This window comes from Lepidochelys kempii, chromosome 3 (genome assembly GCF_965140265.1).
Source record: "Lepidochelys kempii isolate rLepKem1 chromosome 3, rLepKem1.hap2, whole genome shotgun sequence".
NCBI lineage: Eukaryota > Metazoa > Chordata > Testudines > Cheloniidae > Lepidochelys > Lepidochelys kempii.
This window is the reverse complement of record NC_133258.1, coordinates 130,865,254-130,880,251: the sequence shown is the minus strand read 5'-3', so window position 1 is coordinate 130,880,251 and position 14,998 is coordinate 130,865,254.

The following is a 14,998-nucleotide window of genomic DNA, read 5'->3' as shown; positions in this document are numbered from 1 at the left end:
CTATATATGGTATTATGGGATTTTAAACATAGGGCTTGATGGTTCTAATTGGAGGGTCTCTTCATACAAGTCTCCCCTCTGGCCTGCAATAGGGTACCATCCTCCCTGTTGTCAGATCCCACTGAGGGTATTTCATAGTGTTGGTGATTTATATACATGAGGAAATGGAATATAGGTGGGCTACATGCATTTTTCTCTCTGCCCCTGGAAACCATCAGGTATTCAGCCTGTCATATTAACTTTAGTGCAGAGTTGTTTAGGATGTTGGAACCTCCCTCCTGAGCTCTTTATTGTGGGGCAAAACAGCCAGCACAGGAAATCCTGTTGTCGTGGCTCCATTAGAGCTATACTAAGGCGGTGGGAGAGAGTCCAATGACAGCAGGAAGCCTAGATATCCACATCACTCTCCAGGAGTGGTGGGAAATCTATATAGCTTATGTATTGCCACTTAAGGACCTATGGAGTGGGGGCATTTCTGAAAGGAATGTAATAAGGAGGGGGGTCAAAGGGTTTCTCAAGAATGTAAGTCCAGAATAACTCCATTGAGCTTAAGGTTATACAGGTGTAACTGAACAGGATTTGGCCCAAGAAACCTAGCAACACAAAAAATTATTTGTCAGACATCTATTACAATTCCATGGGCCAAAAACTGCATTACTGAGGGATACCTGAATCCTCACTTGTTAAAGAACACAGGTAGAATATAAATGTTTCAATATTAAAATGAAACTGAATTATAGTGCCAGAGGGTATTGGCAGCACATGAGCACAGCTAGAGTGCTTGAGGTAGATACTAGAGCCCCTCAATGGAATTCTAATCCTACATTTAAAGATAGTGCATCTTGGGGCTTGGTGCAGTTTAAATGTTTTTCCAAAAGGGTGTGGGTCTGTATCTAAACTGAATGTAAAAGCAAAAGGATTAAATTGAATCATCTTACCATGCTTTGTACAGGGAAAATCTAACTTTGAAGTCTTGCAGGCCATTAGTCCAAGTAGCTTTGTATGATGTTCCTTTCTCAATAAAAATGGTCAGCATGCAGCATTAGACTTAAATGGCATGTAGAAAAGACGCTTATTGTATTATTCCTGGGGGGAATTCTGCACCCAAAAAATATTTTTTAATTCTGCAAAATTCTACATATTTTATTTTGGTAATTTATTTCAAAATACCTGTCAGCAAGTATGTCTGTAACAATGCATACTACAAAAAAGATTCAGGAAATGTTTTTTGACAAATAGATGCCTTACTGGGCATATTAATACAGAACTCAGTAATTAAACAACAATACAGAACTATTTCCCATACCCCTCAAAAGCAGTGCAAACGCTTGGGGGAATCAGGGGTAATGGAAGAGCTGAGGGAGAGGGAAGTAAATGGCTGGAGAGGAACCTGGATGTGAACTTAAAGGGTTGTTGGGTATGGGTGGGGAAAGTATGGAACAGGTTGGGTGGGGCGGGGAGGGATTGTTAGGGAGTGTCCCCATGCAGACCTTGAGTGACCCCTAGCCTCTACCATTCTTTCAGGCACATCTGCCCTGTCCCCATGTGTTTCTGTGCCCCCACGCTCCATCCACTTCCCCCCTGTAGCTCTGCATCTCCCTCCCCCATATCCCTGTGCCTCCACTCCCATTCAGCCCCTGCCCCAGTCTGTCCTCCCCCACTAGCCCTTAGGAGCCCCGATCTGACCCGCAGCAGCCCCACGCTGTCTATCTCCCCATATTTCCTGACCTGGTCCAACAGGCACTGTGAAGAAGGCAGGCTCTTTCTCTTCCCTATCCTGGCTGGAGCTTGCCAGGAGCAGCTGCTGTGCTCTAGTGCCACAGCGCCCTCTGGTGGGCAAAACTGCAGCAACTTTTCAGCAGAAGCTATTTTCTACCAAAAAATGTTTAAAATGTGCATGGTACATGAAAACATACACGCGCACAGTGATGCAGAATTCCCCCAGGAGTATTGTATAGCATAGATGTCTGACCATCCATTTCTGGTCTACCTAGCTGACCAGAAATGCTCCCAAGGAATGTTCCTCTCCTGGTATATTTGCATATATTTTTTGGAAACTGCCTAATACTGCATTTCAAAGCCTAAAATAACTCCAAAGAACCATAATATGTAAATATCTGCCTTGATCCCAATTTCTGGGTTGTCTTCTAGCACGTATCATCTGGAAGTGCTTTCTACCACAGCCCCTCTGTTTCTCCTCCCAGACAAGAGAGAGAATATAACTGGTGATTCAAAATAGAGGGAGTTTGCACATCAGACTTGAAAGATGCTGCTGATAGCTTTTAGTTTTAGATCCTGCAGTTGCCTGTCCTTTGATCCCAGACTCCGCTGGAGGTAGTCCAATGGGATATGTTGCCTTCATACCAGCTTCTTTAAGTTGGGAGAATTTGTGTCCTGTTTTCCACATTCCCAAAACAGGAATGAATGCTGGGAAATGAGTGTCTGGTTTTCACCTTTACACCTCCTGTTCAACTTTTTGGTAGATGGTGAAGAAAGGGGAAGGCCGCCTGACCTTCCTAGTTCTGAGATGTAGCACAAGCCGTGGTCTCTCTCCTGCCACTATTGCTGTGATCAAAGTGGGTAGGGCCTTTAATCATCCAGTTTTACTATTACTCACCAAGTTAAGGGTGCTGATAAGAGGAAGGTTTGCTTAATTCCAAGATTCTCTAACCCCAGTGCTACTTGCAGTGTGGTCTCAGGTGACTTTCTCCTCCTTGAGTGATAAACCTCATTCATTTTCCTTCTCTGCAGCTCTTTACTTTTCTCTGTTACAATGTAGTTTTCTTCAGTGTTACAAATGTGATCTTTTTGTTTTTTCCAAACAGTCTGAGAAATAACTGGTGCAGCTTTAGATTTGGAGTGATTAAAAACAGTATCTCTTCCTCCCTCCTGCCGTTCACATACAAAGCTGATAAAGAAGCCTTTTGTTTATATGAGAGTACTTTTTGAATAGTTTGGTCAATTTTCTGGAACTAAAAATAAGCTAAGCACAATTTTTTTCTGTAAGCTTCCAGATTCCCTTCATTGTAGAATAAGTAGCTTTATTACAGTAAGCCTTAGTGTATATACTTGATCTTAACATCTTAGTGTTTCTAAAAATAGTGCATTCAGACAGTGCACATTAACAAGGTTAAAGTGCATGACTTGTATGTTAAGATTTGTACTGTAATGCATATTTCATTTTAATGACCAATTGGTACTAGAGGTAAAGTAATAAGGTGTTTTAAAACTTAATGTAGTAAGCTTTGGGAAAAATGTAATCATTACAGAGGGTAGCTCTCCACAGAGTGTACGTTAGATTATCTATTATTCCACAGTGATAGACTTGAAGATCTCAAATGTTGTGCTAGGAACATCCCGAAACTAGTAGTTCAAGTTTGGCTCTAAAATTTTAATCATACATGTAACAAAGCAGATTGACAAACGTAGTGTTTACCTAAATAGTCCCCTTACCTTCCCTAAACATAGCGCATTCATTCCATGTGTAAAGTTCTTACTCTAAGGCCATGTCTACACTATGAAATTAGGTTGAATTTATAGAAGTTGGTTTTCTAGAAAGCGTTTTTATACAGTTGATTGTGTGTCCCCACACAAATGCTCTAAGTGCATTTAGGCGGCAGTGTGCATCCACAGTACTGAGGCAACTGTCAACTTCCAGAGCTTTGCACTGTGGGTAGCTGTCCCACAGTCTCTGCCGCCCATTTGAATTCTGGGTAGAAATCCCAGTGCCTGATGGGGCAAAAACATTGTCAGGGGTGGTTCTGGATACATATCCTCAGGTCCCCCCCTTCCCTTCCTGGCTGAGTGACTTAGCCAGGTCATTTCCCTTTTAAGTTTCATCTCATGACAGTTCAGTCCTGCCAGCAGTCCTACTGCACCGTCTTCTAATGAGCAGCCAGCAGACGACAACTGTCAGCAGTAATACTTCACCGTCTTTGGCTGAGCACCCAGAAGCTGATGATGGCCAGCAGTCGTACTGCACCGTCTGCTGCCAGCAAGATGTATAAAGATAGATTAAGTGGATCAAAACAAGAAATAGACCAGATTTGTTTTCTATTCATTTTCTCCTCCCTCCCTCCGTGAAATCAATGGCCTGCTAAACCCAGCGTTTTGAGTTCTATCCTTGCAGGGGCCATTCTGTTTCTACTTGATGCAAAGCCACCCCCTTTGTTGATTTTAATTCCCTGTAAGCCATGTTGTCAGTCACCTCTCCCTCTGTCAGAGCAACGGCAGACAATCGTTTCACGCCCTTTTCCCTGGATTGCCTAAGCAGACACCATAGCACAGCAAGCATGGAGCCCATTCAGCTCACCGCAGCAGTTATGACCATTGTAAACACCTCGCATGTTATCATGCAGTTTATGCAGAACCAGCACCTGAAAAACCAGGAGAGGAGGGGACGGCAGCACAGTGATGAGGATATGAACACAGATTTCTCTAAAAGCATGGTCCCCAGCAATTTGGAGATCATAGTGTTACTGGGGCAGGCTCATGCCATGGAAAGCCAATTCTGGGCCTGGGAAACAAGCACCGAGTGGTGGAACCACATGGTGTTGCAGGTTTGGGATGATTCCCAGTGGCTCCAAAACTTTCGCATGCGTAAGGGCACTTTTATGGAACTTTGTGACTCGCTTTCCCCTGTCCTGAAGCACAAGAATACCAAGATGAGAGCAGCCCTCACAGTTCACAAGCGAGTGGCAATAGCCCTGTGGAAGCTTGCAACGCCAGACAGTTACTGGTCAGTCGGTAATCAATTTGAAGTGGGCAAATCTACTGTGGGTATTGCTGTGATGCAAGTAGCCAGTATAATCATTGACCTGCTGCTGTCAAAGGTAGTGACTCTGGGAAATGTGCAGGTCATACTAGATGGCTTTGCTGCAATGGGATTCCCTAACTGTGGTGGGGCTATAGAAGGAATACATATCCCTATCTTGGGACCAGAGCACCAGGGCAGCCAGTACATAAACCGCAAGGGGTACTTTTCAATGGTGCTGCAAGCACTGGTGGATCACAAGGGACGTTTCACCAACATCAACGTGGGATGGCTGGGGACCCAGCCTACCCCTTAATACCATGGCTCATGAAGCTGTACACAGGCACCCTGGACCGTAGTAGGGAGCTGTTCACCTATAGGCTGAGCAAGTGCAGAACGGTGGTACAGTGTGCATTTGGATGCTTAAAGGGTCGCTGGCGCAGTTTACTAACTCACTTAGACCTCAGCGAAACCAATATTCCCATTGTTATTGCTGCTTGCTGTGTGCTCCGCAATCTCTCTGAGAGTAAGGGGGAGACATTTATGGCGGGGTGGGAGGTTGATGCAAATCGCTTGGCCACTGAACACACACAGCCAGACACCAGGACGGTTAGAAGAGCACAGCAGGAAGGGCTGTGCATCAGAGAAGCTTTGAAAACGAGTTTCATGATTGGCCAGGGTAGTGTGTGACATTTCTGTTTTTCTCCTTGATGAAAACCTGCCCCCTTGGTTTCCTCCAAATTCCCTATAAGCCACCCCCTCCTTCCCCCCTTCGATCACAGCTTGCTTGCAAAGGAAATAAAGTCACTATCATTTTAAAAAACATGTATTCTTTATTAATTGATTATAAAAAGAGGGAGATAACTCACAAGGTAGCCCCGGTGGGGTAGGGGAGGAGGGAAGGAAAAGGCCACGTTAAAACTTCTTGAATGACAGCCTGCTGTTTGTTGCTTGGGCTGTCTATTGGGGTGGAGTGTTTGGGTGCCCGGAGCCTCCCTCCCTTCCCCCCAATGTTCTTGGGCATCTGGGTGCGGAGCCTATGGAACTTGGGGAGGAGGGAGGGTAGTTAAACAGGGGCTGCAGCGGCAGTCTGTGATCCTGGTGCCATTCATGAACCTCCACCAGATGCTGGAGCATGTCCCTTTGATCCTGCAGTAGCCCCAGCATTGCCTCATGCCTCCTCTGATCTTCCGGCCGTCACCTCTCCTCACATTCTTTGGCCACTTTCCTTTGCTATTGTGTCCCTCCACACATTCTGCTGAGCTCTGTCAGTGCTGGACGACTGCATGAGCTCAGAGAACATTTCATCGTGTGTGCGGTTTTTTGCTGCCTTATCTGAGATAGGGATGGAGGAGGGAGGCTTGAAACATTTGCAGCTGCTGGAATTAAAAAAGGGAGTGAAGTATTTTAAAAGATACATTTTACAGAACAATGGCTGTACTCTTTCACAGTGAACAACACTATTCATATTACCTAGCACATATGATTTTGGTACAAGGTCGCATTTTGCATCTTATATTGAGTGCCTGCAGCTTTGGTGTTAGAGATCACACACGCAGGGCTGGGCAACACAATTCTGCTTGCAGGCGGCCATCGTAAGCCATAGTCTTTTGGCTTCTGCAACCTTCAAAACAGCAGCGCCCTCCTCTCCCATACCAAGCAAAGCACGTTGAGTTGGTCATTTAGTGCTGCGGTTTTCCTGTTAACATGCAGCAGCAGAAACCAAACTAACCCCCCCCATCCAATTCTTTAGGATGATTGCTTTACCACTCCCCCCACCACATGGCTGATATTAGGGGAGATCCCTGCTAGCCAAACGCGAACAGCTCAGCCACGCGGTGGGGGAGAGGGGGCATTCACGCTAACTGCGGGGAGAATTTCTTTTCAGCCACAGGCAAACAGCCAAGTAGGAACGGGCACCTCTGAATGTCCCTTTAATTAAATTCCCCTATTTCAACCAGGTTACCATGAATGATACCACTCTCCTGAGGATAACACAGAGAGATAAAGAACAGATGTTACTTGAATGCCAGCAAACACCGGGACCGTACGCTGCCAGGCTTTGTCATGCAATGATACCAGTTTACTTGCTACTAGCATGGCGTGGTAAAGTGTCCTAACATGGAGGATGGAATAAGGCTGCTCTCCCCAGAAACCTTCTGCAAAGGCTTTTAAAGTACCTCCAGGAGAGCTTCATGGAGATGTCCCTGGAGGATTTCCGCTCCATCCCCAGACATGTTAACAGACTTTTCCAGTAGCTGTACTGGCCACGAATGCATCCTAAGTCCTCAGGGCTACTTAATCATTAAAAAACGCTTGCTTTTATAACATGTATTATATTTAAAAATGTATACTCACCAGAGGTCCCTTCTCTGACTTTGTTGGGTTGGGAGAGTATTTCAGTCAGGGTGATAAAAAGATCCTGGCTTGTGGGGAGAACGGTGTGCTGTGCTCTCTCCTCAAGCTCGTCCTCCTCATCTTCCCCATCCACAAAATCCTCACACATGGCGGAGAGTACCCCATCATCAGAGTCCACGGACAGGGGTGGGGTAGCAGTGGCAGCCCCCCCACAGAATTGCATGCAGCTCAGCATAGAAGCGGCATGTCTGGGGCTCTGTCCCGGAGAGTCCGTTTGATTCTTTGGTTTTCTGGTATGCTTGTCTGAGCTCCTTAAGTTTCACGCGGCACTGTGTTGCATCCCTGCTGTAGCTTCTGTCCCTCATGGTCTCAGAGATTTTTTGAAATGTTTTGGCATTTCGTCTTTTGGAACGTAGTTCTGATAGCACGGATTCCTCTCCCCATACAGTGATCAGATCCAGTACCTCCCGTTCGGTCCATGCTGGAGCTCTTTTTCAATTCTGGGACTGCATGGTCACCTGTGCTGATGAGCTCGCCTGGCCAAACAGGAAATGAGATTCAGAAGTTCCTGGGGCTTTTCCTGTACACCTGGCCAGTGCATCTGAGGTGAGTGCTGTCCAGAGCGCTCACAATGGCGCACTGTAGGATAGCTCCCGGAGGCCAATACCTTCGAATTCCGTCCACACTAACCCTAATTTGAAACTGTGATGTCGATTTCAGCGCTAATCCCCTTGTTTGGGGGGGGGGGGTACAGAAATTAGTTTAAGAGCCCTTTATGTCGGAAAAAAATGGCTTTGTTGTGTGGACGGGTGCAGGGTTAATTTGATTTAATGCTGCTACATCAGACATAAACTCATAGTGTAGACCAGACCTAATTGACTTACCAAAGCAAAGTGGCTTAGCAAAGCTTTCCTACCACAATGTCAGGTATCTGAAGTCTATAATTCATTGTTCATGGAGGTTTTAGATGGTTAAAGTTTGTAAAGGTTTAAGTATTTTATAAAACCCTCTGTCCTACCTTTTGAGTTTGGTGCTGCACTATGCCATTATATTTGATGCTTGTATCTAATCTTGAATAAAGAACGTTTTCTGAAGAGTATAGGTGGTCTGTAGTGAGTAGTCTTATGTCTTGTACCTCTGTTATAGTGCAGAGCTGGTTTAACTCATTGTTAAGCAAGTTTTGACAGCAATTGTTAAACAAACTCTCGAGGGCAACTCACTTTTGCTAGAGCCAAAGTGGATAAATCTGATTTAAAATAAAAATTTTAAATTCATTTAAGTTAAAAACACTTTTTAAAAATAAATGCATCATTCACCATTTTCTAATGTAAAAATTAATCTGAATAAAGATAAGTTAAGCGTAAGGAACAAGACCGAATTGCAGTGAGAAAGGTCTCATGATAAAGCAGTTAAATGCCATCCTAGGGCATTGGATTCTGTTTCTGACTGAGTTCCTGTGTAGTGTTAAACAATTCACACCAAACTTCTGGTAGCCAGTAGTTGTGTCCCTAATGTTCTGGGTACCCAGCTTGAGATACTGAGAGCTGATGTGCAGAAGAGCTTGGCACTCATCTGCAACTGAGGTCGATGGGAGGTCTAAACTGGCCTGATTTATTTTTTTTCCCACCCACATGTGCTGTCTGATCAGCCTAGTTTGTGAAGACTGTGACAGACACCCACTGGTGCCAACTGGCCAAGGGTTCACTGTTGTAATAACAACTCCTAAAAAGCCTGACAATCTCACTACATTGCTTTCATGGTATATAGCCATAATTGATGTCATGTGAGGTCTTAAATGAAAGTCCATCACTATTGTTTTGTGCAAAGCTAGGTTTGGATAATGAAAATGTTTCTAAGATCATGTCTACACTTCCACTTATGTCAGCAAAACTATTACTTGGGGGGGGGGGGGGGGGAGAGAAGGGAAAAACATCCCTGAATGACAAATTTTGGCAGCGTAAGTGCTCATGTGTATGCTGTTACAGCAGCAGGAGATGCTTATTAGGTGATTTTATTATGTTGACTGGAGAGTTTGCTCCCAGCAGCTTAGAATGGCTATTTGAGCAGTCTTACAGCTGTAAGCTTGCTAGTGTAGACATGGCTTCTAAGTCTCCTGAATCAAGGCAGGGTTGATGTACAGGTTTTGTCCTATCTGTCTCAGTTCATGTGTAAATTAAGAATTGTAAGCCAGCACAATGAAAACCCTATTTAGATACAAAGGACAATCTCCAAGGGCAGACCATGAACTGTGGGGAATTTAAGGGAAAGGTAACAAGACACCCATTTGTCCTGCAGAAGATGACTTTACCTTCATGAAATGGAATCCTAAAGAGCCTTGCTTGGACATGCTATGAAGAAAAGCTGGTTTAGATGGATGGTTAGGCCCGGTGTAGTCTTCAGGAATTTTTTTTTTTTTTTTTTGCACTATAAATGTTATGTAGGTGCTGATCCTGAATCAGCAGAATAAGTTTATACAGTTTCTTTGCAGACAGGATATTAGGTATTTATTAGCAGTATTCAGTGAATGATAGAGAGGGATGTGTCAAAGGGGATTAGGGTACATCTGTTAACCTGCAAGACAAAGTAAAGGCTGCATAGTCTAAAGAGATGGTGGTGGCAGAGAGTGGATCTACCCAGTTAAGCACAAGCAAATCTCTCTTGCTAGAGGTAGAGGGATAAGTGATTCACAGTCCTGGGCACCCCAAAAACCATGCCAAAGACACTGCCACCAGATATTCCTTCCCTGCTTGATGTAGCATTGGTGCATCTGAGATGAAGGATGCTACACTAGTGCAAATGGCAGCAGACTTCTCCATTCTCCCCTTGCATCCGAAGAGAAGAATTCTTACACAAATGTAGCTTTGTGGCCAAGTCATTAGTAACATTTCTATAAGTAGAATCAACACTTGCTTAGGAAAGCAGCTTTTAGGAGTATGATACTGAAGTAAGAACAGCCTCAGGGCAAGAAGTAGGGGGAATGAGACTGATCAGTATTCCCATGAATGTTCAATGTATAAGGGGCTAGACCCTATAGGAAACCTGTGGCTTGGTGTATGTTATTCCCAAACCTATGTAGAAGCACCAAGCAAGGCTTCACAGGTAGTGCTTGTACTGCCCGAAGTGGATGGTTTCAGGGAGCTGATGCACAGAGGTACAGATTAAGACTCCTTCACATTAAGGCAGGTAGCTCACAATCCTGGGGAACATTAGATACCTATTGCTGGCATTTGGTCATCTTATTACCTAAATACGTTTCAACCTACATCTAGAAAAGTAACAGCTTGCTAAGCTCTAAGAACACTTCCTCTAGCCTTTCCTTTTGCAGTTCCCCACGTTGCCAGAACTTTAGTAGGATACCTGCATAAACTTCTGTAACTTCTTGGAAAGTTATCACCAACTGTTACACAGATAAACATCTCTGACTACTTGTAGAGTGGCCCTTCTTGGCAATGAGGATATCAGCATCAGGCCTGAGTAAGCACACCACTGTATTAAGGCCAGGCAGGTTAATGCATCCTTTCCAGAGCTCTCACCCCTTGGCACCAACAGCTACAGGGACCCGTTGAACTATTTACCTAGGCAAAAGAACTGATGCAATTTCTTCTTGCCCTTAACAGTGCAGAGCACTGAAGCCAGTGTTGTCCTGTCTGTTAAGCAAGAGAGGAAATGCTATTTGTGTGATGTAACATGATCCTTAACTGCTGTGGAAACAATAGCAAGAGGGGGTGGGGGGGAGAAAAGTAGAAGAGTCCAGTTCTCCAAAGGAATACTGGAAGGTGGCAAGCAGAAGATGGAAAAGCACCAATTTCATTTTCCATACTAGTACCTATTCCTAATGTGGTGTCAGAGTACAGGGTAGTTACCAGACAGCCAAGCTTACTGTATTTTTACATAGCAATAGGCTTTTTTCACTTTTAGGCCTGCAAAGTGGACCTAGACAAATTGGAGGATTGGGCCAAAAGAAATCTGATGAGGTTCAATAAGGATAAGTGCAGGGTCCTGCACTTAAGATGGAAGAACCCAATGCACAGCTACAGACTAGGGACCAAATGGCTAGGCAGCAGTTCTGTGGAAAAGGACCTAGGGGTGACAGTGGACGAGAAGCTGGATATGAGTCAGCAGTGTGCCCTTGTTGCCAAGAAGGCCAATGGCATTTTGGGATGTATAAGTAGGGGCATAGCGAACAGATTGAGGGACATGATCGTCCCCCTCTATTTGACATTGGTGAGGCCTCATCTGGAGTACTGTGTCCAGTTTTGGGCCCCACACTACAAGAAGGATGTGGATAAATTGGAGAGAGTCCAGTGAAGGGCAACAAAAATTATTAGGGGTCTGGAACACATGACTTATGAGGAGAGGCTGAGGGAACTGGGATTGTTTAGGCTGCAGAAGAGAAGAATGAGGGGGGATTTGATAGCTACTTTCAACTACCGGAGAGGTGGTTCCAGAGAGGATGGTTCTAGACTATTCTCAGTGGTAGAAGAGGACAGGAAAAGGAGTAATGGTCTCAAGTTGCAGTGGGGGAGGTTTAGGCTGGACATTAGGAAAAACTTTTTCACTAGGAAGGTGGTGAAACACTGGAATGCGTTACTTAAGGAGGTGGTGGAATCTCCTTTCTTAGAAGTTTTTAAGGTCAGGCTTGACAAAGCCCTGGCTGGGATGATTTAATTGGGGATTGGTCCTGCTTTGAGCAGGGGATTGGACTAGATGACCTCCTGAGGTCCCTTCCAACCCTGATATTCTATGAAAGTCAATAGGTACTTGGTTAGTGAAGAGGCAGTTACATTCACAAAGCTATACCCCCCCCCCCGCATTTTCTGTCTGTACCACTGTTTAAATCAAAAAGAAAAGGAGTACTTATGGCACCTTAGAGATTAACCAATTTATTTGAGCATAAGCTTTCATGAACTACAGCTCACTTCATCGGATGTATACTGTGGAAAGTGTAGAAGATTTTTATATACACACAAAACATGAAAAAATACCTCCTCCCACCCCACTCTCCTGCTGGTAATAGCTTATCTAAAGTGATCACTCTCCTTACAATGTGTATGATGATCAAGTTGGGCCATTTCCAGCACAAATCCAGGGTTTAAACAAGAACGTTTAGGAAAAAAACAAGGGGAAATAGCCACTCCCAGTATGTATTCAAGCCTAAGTCATTATGCAAGGTAACTTAAGTTAATTGTATCCAATTTGCAAATGAATTCCAATTCAACAGTTTCTCGCTGGAGTCTGGATTTGAAGTTTTTTTGTTTTAGTATTGCGACCTTCAGGTCTGAGATCGAGTGACCAGAAAGATTGAAGTGTTCTCCAACTGGTTTATGAATGTTATAATTCTTAAAATCTGATTTGTGTCCATTTATTCTTTTACGTAGAGACTGTCCAGTTTGACCAATGTACATGGCAGAGGAGCATTGCTGGCACATGATGGCATATATCACATTGGTGGATGTGCAGGTGAATGAGCCTCTGATAGTGTGGCTGATGTTATTAGGCCCTATGATGGTGTCCCCTGAATAGATATGTGGGCACAGTTGGCAACAGGCTTTGTTGCAAGGATAGGTTCCTGGGTTAGTGGTTCTGTTTTGTGGTATGTGGCTGCTGGTGAGTATTTGCTTCAGGTTGGGGGGCTGTCTGTAGGCAAGGACTAGCCTGTCTCCCAAGATTTGTGAGAGTGTTGGGTCATCCTTCAGGATAGGTTGTAGATCCTTAATGCGTTGGAGGGGTTTTAGTTGGGGGCTGAAGGTGACAGCTAGTGGCGTTCTGTTATTTTCTTTGTTAGGCCTGTCCTGTAGTAGGTGACTTCTGGGAAGTCTTCTGGCTTTATCAATCTGTTTCTTCACTTCTGCAGGTGGGTATTGTAGTTGTAAGAATGCTTGATAGAGATCTTGTAGGTGTTTGTCTCTGTCTGAGGGGTTGGAGCAAATGCAGTTGTATCGCAGAGCTTGGCTGTAGACAATGGATCGTGTGGTGTGGTCAGGGTAAAAGCTGGAGGCATGTAGGTAGGAATTGCGGTCAGTAGGTTTCCGGTATAGAGTGGTGTTTATGTGACCATTGTTTATTAGCACTGTAGTGTCCAGGAAGTGGATCTCTTGTGTGGACTGGACCAGGCTGAGGTTGATGGTGGGATGGAAATTGTTGAAATCATGGTGGAATTCCTCAAGGGAATCTTTTCCATGAGTCCAGATGATGAAGATGTCATCAATATAGCACAAGTAGAGTAGGGGGGTTAGGGGACTAAAGCTGAGGAAGCGTTGTTCTAAGTCAGCCATAAAAATGTTGGCATACTGAGGGGCCATGCAGGTACCCATAGCAGTGCCGCTGATCTGAAGGTATACATTGTCCCCAAATGTAAAATAGTTATGGGTAAGGACAAAGTCACAAAGTTCAGCCACCAGGTTAGCCGTGACATTATCGGGGATAGTGTTCTTGACGGCTTGTAGTCCATCTTTGTGTGGAACGTTGGTGTAGAGGGCTTCTACATCCATAGTGGCCAGGATGGTGTTATCAGAAAGATCACCGATGGATTGTAGTTTCCTCAGGAAGTCAGTGGTGCCTCGAAGGTAGCTGGGAGTGCTGGTAGCATAGGGCCTGAGGAGGGAGTCTACATAGCCAGACAATCCTGCTGTCAGGGTGCCTGAGATGATGGGGCACCCAGGATTTCCAGGTTTATGGATCTCAGGTAGTAGATAGAATATCCCAGGTTGGGGTTCCAGGGGTGTGTCTGTGTAGATTTGATCTTGTGCTTTTTCAGGGAGTTTCTTGAGCAAATGCTGTAGTTTCTTTTGGTAACTCTCAGTGGGATCAGAGGGTAATGGCTTGTAGAAAGTGGTGTTGGAGAGCTGCCTAGCAGCCTCTTGTTCATATTCTGACCTATTCATGATGACAACAGCACCTCCTTTGTCAGCCTTTTTGATTATGATGTCAGAGTTGTTTCTGAGGCTGTGGATGGCATTGTGTTCCGCACAGCTGAGGTTGTGGGGCAAGTGATGCTGCTTTTCCACAATTTTAGCCCATGCACATCAGCGGAAGCACTCTATGCTGTTTTGACCTTTAAGAGGAGTCCACCTAGAATCCCTCTTTTTGTAGTGTTGGTAAGGAGGTCTCTGTGGATTAGTATGTTGTTCAGAGGTATGTTGGAAATATTCCTTGAGTCGGAGACGTCGAAAATAGGATTCTAGGTCACCACAGAACTATCATGTTTGTGGGGGTGGAGGGGCAGAAGATAGGGCAGCTGCTTCTGCTGCACTGAGAGTATTGTTAACCTATCCAACTATATTGCTGGGTGGGTTGAGGGAATCATTGTTGTGACCTACTACAGGACGGGCCTAACAAAGAAAATAACAGAACGCCACTAGCCGTCACCTTCAGCCCCCAACTAAAACCCCTCCAACGCATTATTAAGGATCTACAACCTATCCTGAAGGATGATCCAACACTCTCACAAATCTGGGGAGACAGGCCTTTCCTTGCCTACAGACAGCCCCTCAACCTGAAGCAAATACTCACCAGCAACCACATACCACACAACAGAACCACTAACCCAGGAACCTATCCTTGCAACAAAGCCCGTTGCCAACTGTGCCCACATATCTATTCAGGGGACACCATCAAAGGGCCTAATAACATCAGCCACACTATCAGAGGCTCGTTCACCTGCACATCCACCAATGTGATATATGCCATCATGTGCCAGCAATGCCCCTCTGCCATGTACATTGGTCAGACTGGACAGTCTACATAAAAGAATAAATGGACACAAGTCAGATGTCAAGAATTATAACATTCATAAACCAGTCAGAGAAGACTTCAATCTTTCTGGTCACGTGATTACAGACATGAAAGTTGCTATATTACAACAAAAAAAACTTCAAATCCAGACTC